Source organism: Ambystoma mexicanum, chromosome 8, assembly GCF_040938575.1.
Source record: "Ambystoma mexicanum isolate Mex_15411 chromosome 8, UKY_AmexF1_1, whole genome shotgun sequence".
Classification (NCBI taxonomy): Eukaryota; Metazoa; Chordata; class Amphibia; order Caudata; family Ambystomatidae; genus Ambystoma; species Ambystoma mexicanum.
In genome coordinates, this window is record NC_090929.1 from 502,328,065 (window position 1) to 502,347,840 (window position 19,776).

At 52.0% G+C, this 19,776-nt stretch overlaps 1 long non-coding RNA gene across 1 annotated transcript in view; it reads right to left on the reverse strand.

The window, feature by feature from the left end:
* Positions 1-7,262: 7,262 nt before the first annotated feature.
* Positions 7,263-19,776, reverse strand: part of LOC138473622 (uncharacterized) — a 230,625-nt gene continuing 218,111 nt past the window's right edge. Inside the window, exon 3 of the long non-coding RNA XR_011268819.1 lies at positions 7,263-7,989. This is a non-coding gene — a long non-coding RNA (uncharacterized lncRNA). The remainder of the gene's footprint in view (positions 7,990-19,776) is intronic.

The following is a 19,776-nucleotide window of genomic DNA, read 5'->3' on the forward strand; positions in this document are numbered from 1 at the left end:
TGGGGGTGGTGGTAGACATGGGTGGGGGCCTGGTGGAGGCTGCCCCTGCACTGCTGGGGGGTGGGGGTGCAGGGGGACATGTGTGGGAGCCTGGTGGAGGCTGCCCCTGGTGGCTGGGGGGTGGGGGTGGTGGTAGACATGGGTGGGGGCCTGGTGGAGGCTGCCCCTGCACTGCTGGGGGGTGGGGGTGATGGGAGACATGAGTGGGGGCCTGGTGGAGGCTGCCCCTGCACTGCTGGGGGTGGGGGTGATGAGGGACATGAGTGGGGGCCTGGTGGAGGCTGCCCCTGGTGGCTGGGGGGTGGGGGTGAAGGGGGACATGTGTGGGAGCCTGGTGGAGGCTGCCCCTGCACTGCTGGGGGGTGGGGGTGGTGGTAGACATGAGTGGGGGCCTGGTGGAGGCTGCCCCTGCACTGCTGGGGGGTGGGGGTGATGGGAGACATGAGTGGGGGACTGGTGGAGGCTGCCCCTGGTGGCTGGGGGGTGGGGGTGGTGGTAGACATGGGTGGGAGCCTGGTGGAGGCTGCCCCTGCACTGCTGGGGGGTGGGGTGGTGGTAGACATGGGTGGGGGCCTGGTGGAGGCTGCCCCTGCACTGCTGGGGGGTGGGGGTGCAGGGGGACATGTGTGGGAGCCTGGTGGAGGCTGCCCCTGGTGGCTGGGGGGTGGGGGTGGTGGTAGACATGGGTGGGGGCCTGGTGGAGGCTGCCCCTGCACTGCTGGGGGGTGGGGGTGATGGGAGACATGAGTGGGGGCCTGGTGGAGGCTGCCCCTGCACTGCTGGGGGATGGGGGTGCAGGGGGACATGTGTGGGAACCTGGTGGAGGCTGCCCCTGCACTGCTGGGGGATGGGGGTGGTGGTAGACATGAGTGGGGGCCTGGTGGAGGCTGCCCCTGCACTGCTGGGGGGTGGGGGTGGTGGTAGACATGAGTGGGGGCCTGGTGGAGGCTACCCCTGCACTGCTGGGGGGTGGGGGTGGTGGTAGACATGAGTGGGGGCCTGGTGGAGGCTGCCCCTGCACTGCTGGGGGGTGGGGGTGATGGGAGACATGAGTGGGGGCCTGGTGGAGGCTGCCCCTGCACTGCTGGGGGGTGGGGGTGATGGGGGACATGAGTGGGGGCCTGGTGGAGGCTGCCCCTGGGGGGTGAGGGTGCAGGGGGACATGTGTGGGAGCCTGGTGGAGGCTGCCCCTGCACTGCTGGGGGGTAGGGGTGGTGGTAGACATGAGTGGGAGCCTGGTGGAGGCTGCCCCTGCACTGCTGGGGGGTGGGGGTGATGGGAGACATGAGTGGGGGCCTGGTGGAGGCTGCCCCTGCACAGCTGGGGGGTGGGGATGGTGGTAGACATGGGTGGGGGCCTGGTGGAGGCTGCCCCTGCACTGCTGGGGTGTGGGGGTGGTGGTAGAAATGGGTGGGGGCCTGGTGGAGGCTGCCCCTGCACTGCTGGGGGGTGGGGGTGGTGGTAGATATGGGTGGGGGCCTGGTGGAGGCTGCCCCTGCACTGCTGGGGGGTGGGGGTGATGGGAGACATGAGTGGGGGACTGGTGGAGGCTGCCCCTGGTGGCTGGGGGGTGGGGGTGGTGGTAGACATGGGTGGGGGCCTGGTGGAGGCTGCCCCTGCACTGCTGGGGGGTGGGGGTGGTGGTAGACATGGGTGGGGGCCTGGTGGAGGCTGCCCCTGCACTGCTGGGGGGTGGGGGTGCAGGGGGACATGTGTGGGAGCCTGGTGGAGGCTGCCCCTGGTGGCTGGGGGGTGGGGGTGGTGGTAGACATGGGTGGGGGCCTGGTGGAGGCTGCCCCTGCACTGCTGGGGGGTGGGGGTGATGGGAGACATGAGTGGGGGCCTGGTGGAGGCTGCCCCTGCACTGCTGGGGGATGGGGGTGCAGGGGGACATGTGTGGGAACCTGGTGGAGGCTGCCCCTGCACTGCTGGGGGGTGGGGGTGGTGGTAGACATGAGTGGGGGCCTGGTGGAGGCTGCCCCTGCACTGCTGGGGGGTGGGGGTGGTGGTAGACATGAGTGGGGGCCTGGTGGAGGCTACCCCTGCACTGCTGGGGGTGGGGGTGGTGGTAGACATGAGTGGGGGCCTGGTGGAGGCTGCCCCTGCACTGCTGGGGGGTGGGGGTGATGGGAGACATGAGTGGGGGCCTGGTGGAGGCTGCCCCTGCACTGCTGGGGGGTGGGGGTGATCGGGGACATGAGTGGGGGCCTGGTGGAGGCTGCCCCTGGGGGGTGAGGGTGCAGGGGGACATGTGTGGGAGCCTGGTGGAAGCTGCCCCTGCACTGCTGGGGGGTAGGGGTGGTGGTAGACATGAGTGGGAGCCTGGTGGAGGCTGCCCCTGCACTGCTGGGGGGTGGGGGTGATGGGAGACATGAGTGGGGGCCTGGTGGAGGCTGCCCCTGCACAGCTGGGGGGTGGGGATGGTGGTAGACATGGGTGGGGGCCTGGTGGAGGCTGCCCCTGCACTGCTGGGGTGTGGGGGTGGTGGTAGAAATGGGTGGGGGCCTGGTGGAGGCTGCCCCTGCACTGCTGGGGGGTGGGGGTGGTGGTAGATATGGGTGGGGGCCTGGTGGAGGCTGCCCCTGCACTGCTGGGGGGTGGGGGTGATGGGAGACATGAGTGAGGGCCTGGTGGAGGCTGCCCCTGGTGGCTGGGGGTGGTGGTAGACATGGGTGGGGGCCTGGTGGAGGCTGCCCCTGCACTGCTGGGGGCTGGGGGTGGTGGTAGACATGGGTGGGGGCCTGGTGGAGGCTGCCCCTGCACTGCTGGGGGGTGGGGGTGATGGGAGACATGGGTGGGGGCCTGGTGGAGGCTGCCCCTGCACTGCTGGGGGGTGGGGGTGCAGGGGGACATGTGTGGGAGCCTGGTGGAGGCTGCCCCTGGTGGCTGGGGGGTGGGGGTGGTGGTAGACATGGGTGGGGGCCTGGTGGAGGCTGCCCCTGCACTGCTGGGGGGTGGGGGTGATGGGAGACATGAGTGGGGGCCTGGTGGAGGCTGCCCCTGCACTGCTGGGGGATGGGGGTGCAGGGGGACATGTGTGGGAACCTGGTGGAGGCTGCCCCTGCACTGCTGGGGGTGGGGGTGGTGGTAGATATGAGTGGGGGCCTGGTGGAGGCTGCCCCTGCACTGCTGGGGGGTGGGGGTGGTGGTAGACATGAGTGGGGGCCTGGTGGAGGCTACCCCTGCACTGCTGGGGAGTGGGGGTGGTGGTAGACATGAGTGGGGGCCTGGTGGAGGCTGCCCCTGCACTGCTGGGGGGTGGGGGTGATGGGAGACATGAGTGGGGGCCTGGTGGAGGCTGCCCCTGCACTGCTGGGGGGTGGGGGTGATGGGGGACATGAGTGGGGGCCTGGTGGAGGCTGCCCCTGGGGGGTGAGGGTGCAGGGGGACATGTGTGGGAGCCTGGTGGAGGCTGCCCCTGCACTGCTGGGGGGTAGGGGTGGTGGTAGACATGAGTGGGGGCCTGGTGGAGGCTGCCCCTGCACTGCTGGGGGGTGGGGGTGATGGGAGACATGAGTGGGGGCCTGGTGGAGGCTGCCCCTGCACAGCTGGGGGGTGGGGATGGTGGTAGACATGGGTGGGGGCCTGGTGGAGGCTGCCCCTGCACTGCTGGGGGGTGGGGGTGGTGGTAGACATGGGTGGGGGCCTGGTGGAGGCTGCCCCTGCACTGCTGGGGGGTGGGGGTGGTGGTAGATATGGGTGGGGGCCTGGTGGAGGCTGCCCCTGCACTGCTGGGGGGTGGGGGTGATGGGAGACATGAGTGAGGGCCTGGTGGAGGCTGCCCCTGGTGGCTGGGGGTGGTGGTAGACATGGGTGGGGGCCTGGTGGAGGCTGCCCCTGCACTGCTGGGGGCTGGGGGTGGTGGTAGACATGGGTGGGGGCCTGGTGGAGGCTGCCCCTGCACTGCTGGGGGGTGGGGGCGATAGGGGACATGAGTGGGGGCCTGGTGGAGGCTGCCCCTGGTGGCTGGGGGGTGGGGGTGATGGGAGACATGTGTTGGTGATCAGTAATGCAAGGTGACATGTGGGTTGGCTGGTGGGCATGGCCATGGTGGATGGGTTGCCTGTGGGACATGAGCAGGGGTGCAGGGTAGTACCCTGTGGTGTGGGCTGCCTGCAGGGGCCATGGAGTGTGTAGAGGGAACACCTGGGAGGACCCACATGGCCAAATCATGTGTAGCATTCCGCGGCACCACCGAAATAAACGTACCCTGCTGAAATCGCGTGTGAATCTTCCCGCGCACCTCGGAATACACGTACCCAGGCCAATCGCGTGTGTTACTTCCCGCGCACCCCGAAGTACACGTACCCAGGCCAATCGCGTGTGGAACTTCCCGCGCACCCCCACCTACCCAGGCCAATTGCGTGTGGAACTTTCCGCGCACCCCGTAGTACACGTACCCAGGCCAATCGCGTGTGGAACTTCCTGCGCACCCCGAAGTACACGTAACCAGGCCAATCGCGTGTGGAACTTCCCGCGCACCCCCACCTACCCAGGCCAATCGCGTGTGGAACTTCCCGCGCACCCCGAAGTACACGAACCCAGGCTAATCGCGTGTGGAACTTCCCGCGCACCCCCACCTACCCAGGCCAGTCGCGTGTGGAACTTCCCGCGCACCCAGTAGTACACATACCCAGGCCAATCGCGTGTGGAACTTCCCGCGCACCCCGAAGTACACGTACCCAGGCCAATCGCGTGTGGAACTTCCCGCGCACCCCGAAGTACACGTACCCAGGCCAATCGCGTGTGGAACTTCCCGCGCACCCCGAAGTACACGAACCCAGGCTAATCGCGTGTGGAACTTCCCACGCACCCCCACCTACCCAGGCCAGTCGCGTGTGGAACTTCCCGCGCACCCAGTAGTACACGTACCCAGGCCAATCGCGTGTGGAACTTCCCGCGCACCCCGAAGTACACGTACCCAGGCCAATCGCGTGTGGAACTTCCCGCGCACCACGAAGTACACGTACACAGGCCAATCGCGTGTGGGACTTCCCGCGCACCCCCACCTACCCAGGCCATTCACGTGTGGAACTTCCCGCGCACCCCGTAGTACACGTACCCAGGCTAATCGCGTGTGGAACTTCCCGCGCACCCCGAAGTACACGTACCCAGGCCAATCGCGTGTGGAACTTCCCGCGCACCCAGGAACACGCGCACACGCTATTTTTCACACAGCGGGTGTCCGTGTTTGTCGGTGACCCTTTACTTACCTGCTCCTCTACATTCCCACCTCTGGTCAAGTACACATTCTCCTCTTCAATCTCCTTCATCTTCTCTTCATACTGCTGTTTCTTTGGGATCCATATCTTTGTCACCCCCATCAGGTAACCTGCATTTGTTATATATTCATCCACACTCCAGGTCATGTGGCAACATTCTCCTGATGGTGGATAGAATGCCAAACGTCCTACATATTTCTTATGAACCTTGCGATAGTAGAACTTTGTTCCTGGAGGTGCAAGGGTGCTTTTCTTCATATTCCCATGGGTGCTTTCCTCCTTTTGCATTTATTCACCTGTTACAGCATCTATATCAACCATTATCTCACCCAAATAGCTTTTTTGGCTGTCTTTTGGCACTGTATCAAGAAGATCCTTGTAAGACAGAATCCTAGAAATACAAACACTAGTTTTGCTTCAAGTATTTGCCAGGTTGGAGTCCACGATAATAGGAATGAGAATCAGTCATCTGCTGCTGTCTCATCAGCTTCATCTTCCATCTTCATATGTAGGGTTGCCAGCATAGTTACTGCTTCTGTCAGGGTTGTATTCTCTCTGTCATAGGATGGTGTGCATGAACAGCAAAAAGGCCTGACCTTGGCGCAGACATCTCCTTCCATTGCTGTAATTAGGTCGAGGGCATACCTGTTCTGCAGAGTCATCAGCCTGATGGCTCTCAATTCTTCTCTTATTGCATTAAATCCTTTTATTGTTGCATTAATCATCTGTAACAGCTCTCATATGGTAATCTGCAGCCACCTGGTATTTAATGCCATCTGGAATCATGGCATGAATAGAGATGTCATTATCATTTCTGTCTTGCTGAACTGTTTTTGTTCATTTGCAATGTGTCCATAGGACTTTATTGAATTTGACAAAAAGTAGTTCTCCTTTTTCAGTCGGCGAAGAATAAGCAACTTCTTCCTTCTCTAGTGTTCATTCATTTTTGGAAATTCATTGATACTGAGATCACTTTGAGGACTCACTAATGCTGGAACATGTATCAATATAATAGAACATACTCCTACCCAATCTTTAGACAACTACATGTGAGCTCTGGATCCACAGGCCCAATATCGGTCCATCAATACTGCAGTTTCTGCATTAATTCCTGGAATCTCGATTATCTGTCATTCTTCATTCTCTCCAACCAGAACCGAGACTCATTCTTGAAGCATGTTGTTTCATTCTTCAATGGTATTATGGATACTGGTCATGCTTCATTGTCGACCCATGTTAGTAACTTGGAATACTTGGCCCATGATTCTAGACATCTGTCATTCACTATTTGCACTATGCCTATTGTTTCTTTCTTCAATAAGTGGGCAGGGCAAGATAATAGTCCTTCTTCCCATCTGGTACTGGTGGAAACACACCCATGGATCAATAGCTAAGGTCTCTCCCAGCATCCTGGTTCTCCCGATCACTAAGTCATATCTGAGTAGTCCATCCTCTTCATTCCAACAGTTTTTATTCATTCTTCAATCTGGGAATGATACATACGTTTTCTGCTTGTCCACCTCATGCCACTTTCCATCAACATTTCCTTCACATAAGTATCTTCATATGGAAATGTGCCTTTGGATCGCCATCATAAAGTTGCCATTTACCTTTGAATTGCCCTCTGGTTGTACACACTGCTAGATGACTGAGGCACATTGCATCATGTGCAGGGATCTCTTTGGCAATAAAGGTTCTTGCTGCATTCATGGCATATGGTATTAAGGAACAGACATAGCAGCTTTCATCTGACGATATCTCTCTCACCTCCTTCATTTGCTAATACCATGGGTTATTTTTAAATGAGCCGAATTATCAAGATACATGTTTATATCTTCATGATCTTCCCCAACAGCCCTTTTAAATCCAATTAAATGCCTAGTAAGATTGTAAAGAATACTGTTCGGGCTTTCATCAGGGACAATAGTAACTGTTTCATTGTTACCCACCATGTCTGCATTGAGGAAAACACAAATCATAACACAGAATGATATCACAATTATTATTCCAGAAAGCTCAATAATTTTCTTGATGGAAATGAGTCTCTTATATTCTGAAGCCTCATTTTGTTTTAATTCTGAATGTGTAATTCTTTATGGGTCACCCCTTTAGATCAAGAACTGCAAGATGATTGCTATAATTATTCTGAAAAGAATATAATTATTTTTTGGATTACCGAAAAATGTTACTACATTCATGTATTTTCTTACTAAAGTTGGATAAGACTGTGATATATATGTAAAAACAATAAATAAGAATGTGTGCCTCATTATTATAATGGGTAACATATAACATCAGCTCTGGTACATTAAAAACATTGTTCCATTAGCCTATCTAAAAAGTGCCAGGATGACTGCAAGTCTATTTATTCCTTATCGGATGTTGAAAGATAATAGTCTCTATTTCAAAGTGCTGCTGGGCTCTTCATTTTCCTTGTCTTTTCTCTTGGCCATTGAACGAGTCGGCATGCATGGAACTTCTTCTCTTGCTTCACCGTCGGGAGTTGCAGGAGCAGTTGAATTTTCTCCTTTATATGGTTTGATGTCTTACAAATGCAGCAAAGCTCTTCTTCCTTTTAACTTGGCAGCTGTAGGAGTAACTACTTCTACCTCATATGGTCCTTCAAAGCAGGGCGTACTCCAAGTGCGTATTAACTTTTGTACCAGCAGCTGGTCCACTGGGTATAGACTGCGTTGTTTTAATCTTCTACTTCAATTGGTTGGTCATCTTTGTTGCTTCTCTTTGACCCCTCCCTTTGGTTTTTGATCTGTTGAGAAATGAAAGAAACACTTGCAATCATTGTTGTTACATCATCATGCATGATATGATATGATGCAGCATTTATAATGCGCCTGTACACTAGCGTTTCAAGACGCGGTGATGCAAGAGAGGGGGAACAGAGGGAGGACAGAGAAAACGATCTTACTAGGCCAGGTGAGATTGAGATCCCGCAAGTGCAGGGGAGGCGGGAGGGGTAAACTGCCAGGGGAAAGCAGAGGGTGGGCAGTGCTGTACATGGGCTCAGAACAATAACAAGAAGTGCGGCCAGCAGGTGGCAGGTGCAAGGGTAAATGCAGACAGCAGGTGTCCAAAAGTGCAGGTAGGGGGACTGTAGGGTTACAAATACAGACCCAAGTGCAAGGGTTGGCGGGAGGCAGTGCAGGTGTGCAACTGGGTGGACAGGGATCTGGGCCTGAAATTAGAGGGTAGCAAGGTGACCAGTGCAGTATCAGACAGGAAATCAACAGGGGAGAGGAAGAGAGAAGGCAGAAGGAAAGAGGAAGGTCTTGAGGTGCTTGCATCTCATCAACTAGTACCTTCGGTACATTATGGGCATAATTTTTTAACCTAGTTGGAGGAGCAAAGGGGGTTCTCATGTGGCATCCAGTCACCAACTCATGAGGAGATCTGAGCCAGGCTGGTTTCTTAGGGCATATAGGGCAATGCATAGGCAATATAGCCATCCATCCCTTGATGTCATCTTTATTTTTGCAATCCTTTCCTTTAATAATCTATTGAATCGTTCATAGATGCCATTCATCTGTGGGTGATAAGCTAAAGAAAATCTAAGCTTAATGCCTAATAGTAGAACTATTTGTTCAAAAAGTTAATTTACAAAATGTGGTCCATTATCAAAACTTCACATACACCCCATCTTGGAAACACTTCACGGACAAGGAACTTGACAGTGCACATGGTGTCAGGGTGTGTGCATGGACCTGACTCGATCCATCTAGAAAAAGGACATATGACGACCATCATATATCTGTAGCTGTTGCATGTCTGCAGCATATCTACATAATCTATATGTAGGTGCTGAAATGAGCCATTGGGTCTAGGAATTGCTCCTCTCACTCTTCGCAAAGTGTGCCCTGCAGTACATTTCTGGCACACAATGTAATTTACAATAAACTGTGCCACATGCTCTAACAAATTTGGCGAAACCACTCTTCTGCAATTGTAGCAGCAAGACTCTCTTGAGTCTTATGCATGGGATAATGAAGCTGTTACAGGGCATCCCTCTATAATGCTAGAGGCATAACTGGCTTTGCAGTGCTGTCCTGTCTCCAAATTGTCTCTGTGGGGGATAAGGAACACCACCATTTCTTCCACAGATCCTTCTCTTGTTGTGGTGCTTGTTCTTGTATCTCAATTAACTGGACAATAGACAGCATTTTAAAGCCCTCCTTTACCAACATGCATCGCCTTGTCATCTGTTTAACACTTTCTATTTTGAAATTAGAACTGGTGGGAAAATCGGCTGCCTTTTTTGCTTATAAATTTGCAGTTTCATTTTGACAGGAAATTACGTCTTCTCTTTTAGTGTGGGCTACTCATTTGACGACTGCGAACATCAAAGGGAGTGCTCATGATTGAATAAGCTTATTCAATAGGGCTACATGTTGTACTGGAGTGCCATGGGCGTGGAGGAAGCCCCTTCTTTTCCAGCGTGAGAAACCTGCATTTACAATTGATGTCACATAGGCGGAGTCAAATCTTTGGAGCGTGGTGATAAGTGGCACTAATTCTCCAGCCTGTGCTGAGTAATGCAATGTCAATCTCGCACTTATCACTACCTCAAATTCACCCTCTTGGTTCAACATCACTACTGCTGATGCAGTATGCCTTTTGCCCGTTGTTTGGTCAATTTTTGACAACCCATCAATAAAAAGAACTCCACCCCTCCCGATAGCATTCTCCCTGGCTTGGGGAAAGTCATCACAGTGTTCAGTATACGTTGTGCAATCATGTACATAATCAACCTTCCCTACTGGTTCTGTTATGAACGTTGCTAGGTTCTCTGTCTTGCATCCAACAATTTGAATCGGAGGATTCAATATAATGATTTTCTATGCTGCTTCTGCTCTTGGTGTGGTCAATGTACTTTTGGGCTTTTCTAAAATCGCGAAAATAATGCATGCTCTATAAATAGTTTTACTGAACACCCCATTCTTATACTTGAATCTTTTTCAATCGTGAATGCAGCAGCAGCTAAAGAATACTCACAGGGATAATGCCCTTTCATAATTGGATCTAAAATCCCACTATAATAGGCCAATGGTTTGTGTCCATGTCCTAAAGTCATTTTCTGTGTAAGGACTGCTGTCATAACTTCTCCATTTCAATGAGAAAATAAGTAAAACTGTTCATGATAGTTTGGAATTCCCAACATAGGGGCTGTACTAATTGTCTTGAAATCCCTCAGTCATCTCATCTGTCCATGTTATTTTACTTTTGCCCACCTGTGCTTCTTTAAGTCCTTTTAAAAGTGGCCAAATATATGTACAGTAGTCAAAAACCCAGGCCCTACACTAGTTACATAGGCCTAAAAATAGTTGCATATCCCTTACTGTTTTAGGTTCTGTGGTCTTCATAATTGCTTCTGCTATCTCAGGCATCACTTTCCTCCCTTCGTGAGAAATCACCTGTCCTATATACAAGACCTCTTTATGGCAATATTGTAGCTTCTCATTGTCCACTTAATATCCTTTCTCTGATAGTATAGTCATGAGCTTAACTGAATCTTCTCTGCATCTTCTGTCTCACTACACACCAAAATGCCCTCTACATATTGAAGTATTGTACTTTCGAGCTGGGCATTACCCAGATCTATCTGAAGCGCTCTCTTAAAGATTGAGGGGGACTCACAGTACCCCTGGGGTAAATGAGTATGTTGAAGGCGAATATAGCTGTACGAAAAGGAAGTCAAGTCTTGTGAGTCTTCATGAAGAGGAATTGAAAAGAACATGCTTTTTAAGTTTATGACTGTGAAATTCTTGGCCTTAGATGGGATATTCCACAATATTGTCGTTAGATTTAGAACTGAAGGAAACTCTGCTTGAACTATATTGTTTAGGGGCAAAGGTCCTGTATGAATCTCCACGACCCACACCCCCCGTTGATTTTCTCACTGGGTACACAGCCTTGATACATGGAGAATCAGATGGTACCAATATTCCTTGCTTCATTAAAACGGAAATGGTTTCAAATATACCTTCATCCACAACATTGGACATGGGGTATTGCTTTGCTCATGGCAAACGAGCTCCTGGTTTAAGTTTGATTTTAACTGCCCCTACTCCTTTGAATAGATCCACATCATATGGACTTGTGGTCCATAAAACATTTGGAACTTTCTCTAAATCTTTGTGGGGAAATGACAGTGGGCCTCATTACGACCCTGGCGGAAATCGAAAAACGATGGCGGAAATGCAATACCGCCATCGAATAGCGCTCGGTGCGATCATGACCCGTCACCGCAAAGTACGATGCCATTAGCGACACCGTAGTGAACGCCAACGCTAACTGCACCAAGCACGCGCGCGCGCGCCATGCCAAACAGTAATTACCACCATGGCGCAACGGTACGCGAATTCCGACCCTAGCGGACATGCACCTAACGCCATCAAGCACGGCGGAAAGTACCATTCCGCCATGGTGAGAAGTACGGCATCGCGAACCAACCGTAAACGGCCCTACTGAGTGCTTGTACACCGCTCCCTGGCCACATTGTACAACCCCCCGTAGGTGCAATGAAGTCACACAATGCAACCAGTGAAATGTACTAGTCATCCATGCCTGCCAACGAACAAATGAATCTCAAGAGTGCCCAATGGGAGCTGCAGGGCACAGATGGCACGAATACAGAAGCTATACAAATGGACATGACCTCAGTCTCCCACCAAGAAACGCACGCAAACACAGGCACCTGTGACCAGCAAAATTCCGATAATCACATCATTCCACCAATCCAACTGGCTGACCGGCATCTGTTACACAAAAGCTAATCCCCCGCCCCTGAGCATGACATCATCAAAACAGTCATAATGGCAGCCCTTATCCCTGACCTCACTGGGCTCCGTAGGCAAACGCGCCCAGCACAGTACCACGCAACTATACTCCGAAGCTGGAACCCAATGCAGATCTCCTCACAATACATCGCTCCACAAATAGGAATATGCCACATCACTCGCAAAGAAGAACGCTACACGGTTCATATCAGAATAGAAATTTAATGCACAACAAATTCACCAAGCCCATACAGCCATTAGGCCATGAACTCCAAAATATATTTCATTATCGTGGGCTGCATCCGCAATAAATGACCAGCTACTTCTTGTGTGACGCCCTGTTCCTTCATGGTACACAGGGGCTACATTCCCGTACGAAAAGGCAACATGGAAGCGCCTAGAACCGCAGGGCCGTCCCAATAGGGAGGCACTAGTCCAGCTGAAAGGCCGAAATGTTGCTCCTAGCCACTAGAACTGCGTAAGGGCATGTGGCCCATTGGCGATCGTCCCATAAGATCGTAATGCTGCTCCACTGATTAACACGAAGCAGCAGGTGTCGGGAGTAAAATCCATATGCAGGAGTGGCATACAGATGGCAGTGGCAAAAGGGGAGGAGATACCTGTCAACCAAATGAAATGAAAAAGAATAGTATGGCCATCAGAACTACATTTGAATTAACCACTTCAATGATCACACCAAATCCACAGCCATATGCATGCTAGCCCACTCCAAAGGATCATCACCACCCACAAACCACTTGCGAATCATAACTATCTATATCGAGGTGAAAACACCATCACAAACGAGTGTACCTGTGCATGCGTCTGTTACAACTGAATCCATCTGATGGGATTGGTAACGTGCATAGACACAAGTGTCTGAAGGCGCGTCGAGACAGGGAGGGCTCAACAAGGCCAGATAGACGATGGCCCCACTATGGCAGCCCTGCATCACATAGCGCAGGGGAGGCGGATAGATTCCAAGAAGCCCTGTACATGGCAAACTCTGTATCAAATCATCTGTCCATGCATCCATACATCATTCCCTCATCCCGGTATGAAAACGCCTGTTTCCATACTCACATAACATGTGAAAATTCCATTGAGTCTGTGCGTTATGCAGCCTGCAAAATCCACCGTGCCCCAGCCCGTTATTCAAATGTTGTGAAGTAACATGTATTTGGGAACGTCCGGCCTCATCGCCCACGTCGCTATTGCGCATCCCATACTATTCATATCAATCATTGCATCCTCGCCATGGCCCCTGTCCCAAGGACATTGAACAATAGAACGTTATATTTGCAGTCAGACCTGTGGGCATCTCCTCGCCGCTAGCTGAAAACCGAAAGCGCCGCCCTTCGAATTCCTCATTTGCAACATCACGTCGAAAAGGCATCTGTGGCCGCTTGGAACCACAAATTAATCCATCTAGTGCGGCTGTGTGTGAAAATGGCAACTGCCTTCACTCACAAATGGAACGCCCCGCCCGTCGGTTAAGCTCGGTACAGTGTTGCATGAGGGTCCACCGTTACTCGACTACTACGTTCCACTGACCCTTCACAAGTCTGTTCGCGACTGCAAAGATAGTATGTGAAACAATGGGACCATAGCCGAATGAACATATCAACCAATGTTACACTGCCATCGGGTACAAATACATGATTGCAATAGCAAGATGCCATTCGTCGAATTGCAGCGTTGTGTGCGGGACGTGCTCGCCCAAAGGGGAGTGCAGCTTGCACAGGTGGAATCAATCACCACAGGTGGAGGCCATACAGCCTGAAAACACATAAATTGCACACCCAGTCTCCTCCCACAACCACACCCACTCCGAAATGCTACCAGCAGGACTAGCGATGTTGGCCCTGGGGGACCTGATAGCACTGCAAGTACTCCAACTTCAAGAAGATGACGAACACCAACTACTACCGGCCGCACGGCGGAGACGCAGGAGGAGGAGGAGGGCAAGGCAGGGCCAGCAAGGGCCGCCAGCACAGCCACTACCACCACGCAGGCAGCCCGCAATCCCACGCCTCCGAGCACATCCGTTCAACCTCACTGATGAGCAGATCCACACCCTCTACCGTTTGGACCGGGACACCATAACCGCCATTGTGGACATGACACACGCTGACCTTGTCGGCATGATAGATAGCCCAACCGCCATCCCACCCCTACTGAAGGTGGTGTCTGTACTACACTTCCTGGCCACAGGCACCTACCAGCACACAGTCGGACAGTTGCATGGCATTTCACAGCCACTATTCTCACGGACACTATTGCAAGTGCTCGATGCCCTCCTGAAGCACGCAGACGACTTCATCTCTCTACCACGCTCGGAGCCGGAAATTACGAACACAAAAGTGGGATTCCATGCACTTGCCGGCATACCGGGTTGCATTGGTGCCATCGACTGCACCCATGTGGAATTGGTCGTCCCACATGCCATGGAGGCCCAGTACCGCAACCGAAAACAATTTCATTCCCTGAATGTACAAATGGTGTGTGACTCCAACAGGATCATTACACATTGTTGTGCCAGATTCCCTGGATCTACCCATGATTCTATGGTCTTGAGGAACTCCACTATACCACGCTACATGGAGCGACACGCAGGGAACAGATCCTGGCTACTCGGTGAGTCTCATTTCATGCATGATGATGTGGGGTATGTGATGCGGCAATGACCTGGCAGGAAGGGGGGAGGGGGGGTGCGTACGTAGCAATGGCATTCCTCAAAATTCCTTTATTGTCCACATACAGGTGATGCCGGGTATCCACTGAAGAGATGGCTCCTCACACCAGTCCGGAACCCACGGGACCAGCATGAGGAGGACTACAACCATGCCCACTCACGTACCCGTGTAGTCATAGAACAGGCATTCGGCCTACTGAAGACTCGTTTCCGCTGCCTCAGCAGGTCTGGCGGGGCACTCCTGTACCACCATGTGAAGGTTGCAAAGATGGTCATGGCATGTGTCATGCTCCACAACATGTGCGTATGTAGAAATGTGCCCATGCCCCCTGACGCAGAACTGCAAGCACCTGATGATGGTCATGATGAGGGTGGGGATGTGGCAGCACCTCAAGGAGTCTGCGAGGCACAGGAGGGCCGTGACATTCGTCAGCATCTCATAGATGCATGCTTCTAGCACTCACGCCTGGTGGCTGATACATGGACACGGGACTCGTGGCACTGTGTGTGTCTGGAACATGCACAATATGGACTGTACGCCTATAATGGCCTCGTACACAAAGATCAATGTCCACACATCTCATTGGATGATCGTGCATTGTTTATGGCATATGTGATATCATGTTGAACACCCTATCGACCCGCCACCCAAGTGAGCCCAACACACCCCCTCCACCCTCCTACCTCCCCCCCGAACACCAGTGTCCAAAGATGCTCATTGTCAGTGGGCTGTCGCTATTGCAAGCCCCCTCTGCGGGTATCAGGGGCACCCCTGCCTGTGGAGCGCAGGTTCCTCCCAGATCTACGTTGGGGGCTGCCCTGGACGGAACTTGCAACGGATGATGTCTCTGCCTGCTCACGTCCATGCATGTCCCTAAGGGTTTGTGAGAGCTCAGTGAGCACACGGCGCACAGCGGCAAGTTCGGCACATACGTCTTTGGACGTCGCATGCAGTTCCCCCCTCAGGCTCTCGGTGCTTCTCTCCATTTGTACTCTCAGGCTCTCGGTGCTTCTCTCCATTTGTACTCTCAGGCTCTCGGTGCTACTCTCCATTTGTGCCCTTAGTGTCTCTGTACTTCTCTCCATTTCTGCCCTCAGTGTCTCAGTTGATGTTTCTATGTCTGCCTTAGTGCCCCCACATTCATCGGCATGGCCCTTGAGGAGCGTGGCCAGTTGCTGCTGTTGCACGATTAACTGGTCGAGGGACTGTTGCCTCTGCTGTGCCATGGCCATTTGCGGTGGTGTCACAGAGGGGCTGATCACCTCATGTTGCCTTGCCACAGGGCTTATGGGGGATGGCCAGTCGTCGTCTTGTGGGTGCCCCTGCGTGGTATCCTCATGGTGTACGCGATGGAACAGACAGGGGGATTGAGACAGGTCATGGATGGATCTTACTTCGACATCCCCGTCTTCTGTGTCGGAGCATGCTGCCATTAATGGAGTGTCACCTATGGTGCTGCTGCCACCAGAAGCAGTGCCTTCTGTGGCATCCATTGGGGGGACCTGTGGTGGTGGTGTTGTGGGCATGCTGGCTGCTGGGGTGCCTGTTGGAGTTCCCTCCTGTGTGCTGTCACTTGATTTGTGCTGCTGCCGTGTCTTGATGCGTGCAGCTGAGGTGGAGGGTCTTTGGCCGTTGGTCTTTGCCCTCTTTGCAGGTGTGCTGGTAGGGGTGTCCTGGAGCTCGTCGTTTGGATCGGACCCTGTGGTGGAGTAAAGGAGGGCGAGCGTTATTAATGGGTCTGTGGGAATTGGAATGGCAATGTATCACATGCATTGGGGTGGTACCTGAGGGTGATTTGGGTCGGGGCCTTGGAGGTGGTTTCATTTGTGTGTGGAGTGAGGGTGCAGTTGTTTGGCAGCCTGCATTTAGGGTGTGCCTGCTGCACGTGTAGAGGGTGTTTTTAGGATTTTTAATTATTTATGTATTTGATGTGAGTTTTAAAGTGTGCTATCAGGCCTATGTATGTGGACGTTCTCCTGGACATGTGTTCCTGTTGCACTGTGTGGGCACGTGGTACTTCACATGATTGGACATTGTGGTTTTGGCATTGTTTCATTTGGGGCACCTACCTGAATCTTCGGATGTCTGCACTCCTTTCTCCATCCCTCCGACTCCCTCTATGCTCTCCATTCCAATGGTGGAGGCACAGATTTCTTCCCAGGGGGTCAACTTGATGGGTGATTCCGATCCTCCCCCGGTAGCTGTGGCAATGTTGCGGTTGGCAGAAAGTATGCTACGGACGCGTATCCGCAGGTCGTCCCATCGCTTTCTGCATTGCTGTGGGTTGCAGGGTGCGGTCCCCACTGCACTTACACGCTGTGCCACCAGGGCCCATATGGCCTTCTTGTTTGCAAGTGCCGTCCTGGTCATTTGCGTGGAGAAGACGACGGCAGCATTCTCCTGGAGGGTCTCTGTGAGCACGGTGAGTTCCTCACGGGAGAAGTGGACCTGCCGCTTGCGGTCGCACGCTTTCTTCGCTACTTTTCCCATTTTTCTTGGTTTCACTAGGGTGGATGACGGGTTGGGATGTGTCTCAGGGTAGTGTTTTTTATGGTTGTGTGGATTTTGTGGTTTTATAGGTGTACGGCGGGATGTTTCCCGTTCCGGACCCATGCTTTTACTTCCGTTTCCGTATATTTACGGTCACCGTACTTTCCGGTTGGCGCTCACTGCGGTGTCCGCTGTGATGGGTGGCGGTATTGCACCTAGGGCGCCGTACGGCGGCGGTGTGGGCCGTTTTGGGGTCATTTCCGCCATCGCGGACTTTGCACTTCCGCCATGGCGTGGTGCTCGTGCCCGATGGGTCGGAATGAGCCGCACTTTGCTCCATCGTGCAATGGCGGAAACGCTATTTACGCTATGGCGGTCCGGTCGGTTGATTTCCGCAAGGGTCGTAATGAGGGCCAGTTTCTTTTTTACCAGCACCATTCTCTGCAGTATTCCTCTGTTCTTTACTTTAATCCAATAAGTGAGACTTATAAAAAAAACCTAACTCACCATCTGAGTAATCATCCTTAAACAGCTCCTCGTCTGTCAAATCTGTCATCCTTTATCCTTCACTGAGGGCTATCAGTGTTCTCCACCCTCTTCCCTCATCATGTATCCCGTGAAGAACCACCCTTTCCTCTCTGACCACTGCAAGGGGAAAATTTGCCCTTCTTCATCATCCATAGGGATTTCTGGTCTGAACAGAAACTTGTCAGGTATTCTTGATAGTTTACCTATCACTCTGGGCAACCATGATAATAAAATAGTCACTCCATACAAAAATACTTCTGGGTCCGAGGGGACCACTTGTAATGCCTTCTGGCCTATAAAGGCTAATATAAGCTCTCTCACATTCATATAATGTATAACCGGGGTGGAACACACTATTCCTTCGTCAGGAAATATATCATCATGTTAAGTTTCGCAATTGAGTCACGCCCTAATATGTTAACTGGTGTCTGTCTAGAATATAATAATGGCATCGACATATTGTGTTCTCCTATAGAGACTGGTTATTTGTCTGTAAAAGGAACTAAGCGCATTGCCCCGGAGAATCCCTGTGCATTCATGGCAATACCTGACATTGAATAATTTCCCTCACAGACACAAGAACGAGTTGCTCCAGTGTCTACAAGAAATGAAAAAGTGTTGCCTCCTATCGTCACCTTGACCCTTGGTTCCTCTTGGGGGTCTGGTGTCACTAAAAGTACTGAACACATCAGGTGGCTCTGTGGGATGTCCTATTGTGGATATAAATTCATTGCTGTCCCTGTGAAAGGATTTCCACAGTCACACTCCCTAATTTGGGCGAGGGCGCTTGCTGGACTCCTGCAGTCATATTCTATTGTGGTACCATAGTCAGTTGTCTCCGCGCTTGCTGGGGTTGTACTTGCTGTGTTTGCATGGGCTCTTGCTGTGATAGCTGTGGCTGCAGCACATTTGTCTGAGCCTGTGTGTGATCTTGGGCGTAATACTCCTGCGATTCTGTATTATATTGCAGAACATAGCCCATCCTCCTCTTGAGCTTGCCAATTTTGCTGCATGCCTCCTCTACGTCTACATGTTCTGGCTGTGTGTCCCATTTTCCTGCAATTCCAGCATTGTTGCAGCTGTCTGCCATTAAATCCTCCTCTTCCCTGAGTGTTTTGAAATCCACCTCATCCTCCTCCCACTCTGATATGTGGGATACACTACATTGTTCTGCTGTGCTGGCTGCATCTCCTGTGCAATGTTCCCTCTAATTATCTTTCCCTAAGTGTGGAAATGATTGGCTTTTATGCGCACATTATTTTCCATGTGCGCAACTGAATAAGCATGCATAGTTAGTGAGATACCATCTCCGAAGAGTTTGAAAGGTAATTTTCCCTTCCCAAGCAATGACATTCTTTACAAATCAGTGTAAAAGGAGCATTTTACAGCTCTTTTTCCAAGCATATAGGCTACAAAATCCAAATATTTCATATGAGATTATAAAGAGAGCTCATCAACCAGTCCAAGACTTCAAGATATGCCATAATACCTACCAAATGTACTCCTGAGCAGAGAGAAAAACTTGTATGCACAAAAAAGCTTTGCATGATCAGGATAAACAATAGGTTTAGTTGTTGCTATTCATTTATCAACACTGCTCAGAGACAATACAGAAAGTGCATAATGCCATTGGGAAAACATTTTATTATAAAAAACAAAAATCAATAATCGCTAATGTGGCTGTCGAAAAATTCAGACATCATGCAATTTTTGCAAATGGAATAATTGAAACTGAAAGGGATGTGGCACAAAACATGTCAGTAAGAGTTCATGTGTCAATTTAAGGGAGGAATTCAAGGGCCAGGAGAAGATGCCTCTCAAAATTTGTGTTAGGACGATAATTGCATCAGAATAACTGCAAGACAGAATATGATCAGATTTCCTGGGCCTCTGCTTACTATCCACATGATATTCTGTGAGTTGTAACAATATATACTCAAAACCAGCCTTACAGCTATGAGACATATAGACCATCAATGTTACTCCCTAAAAACAGGGCAATGTGCCCACCAAAACGGGTAAAAATGAACATATAGGAATCTACCCCAT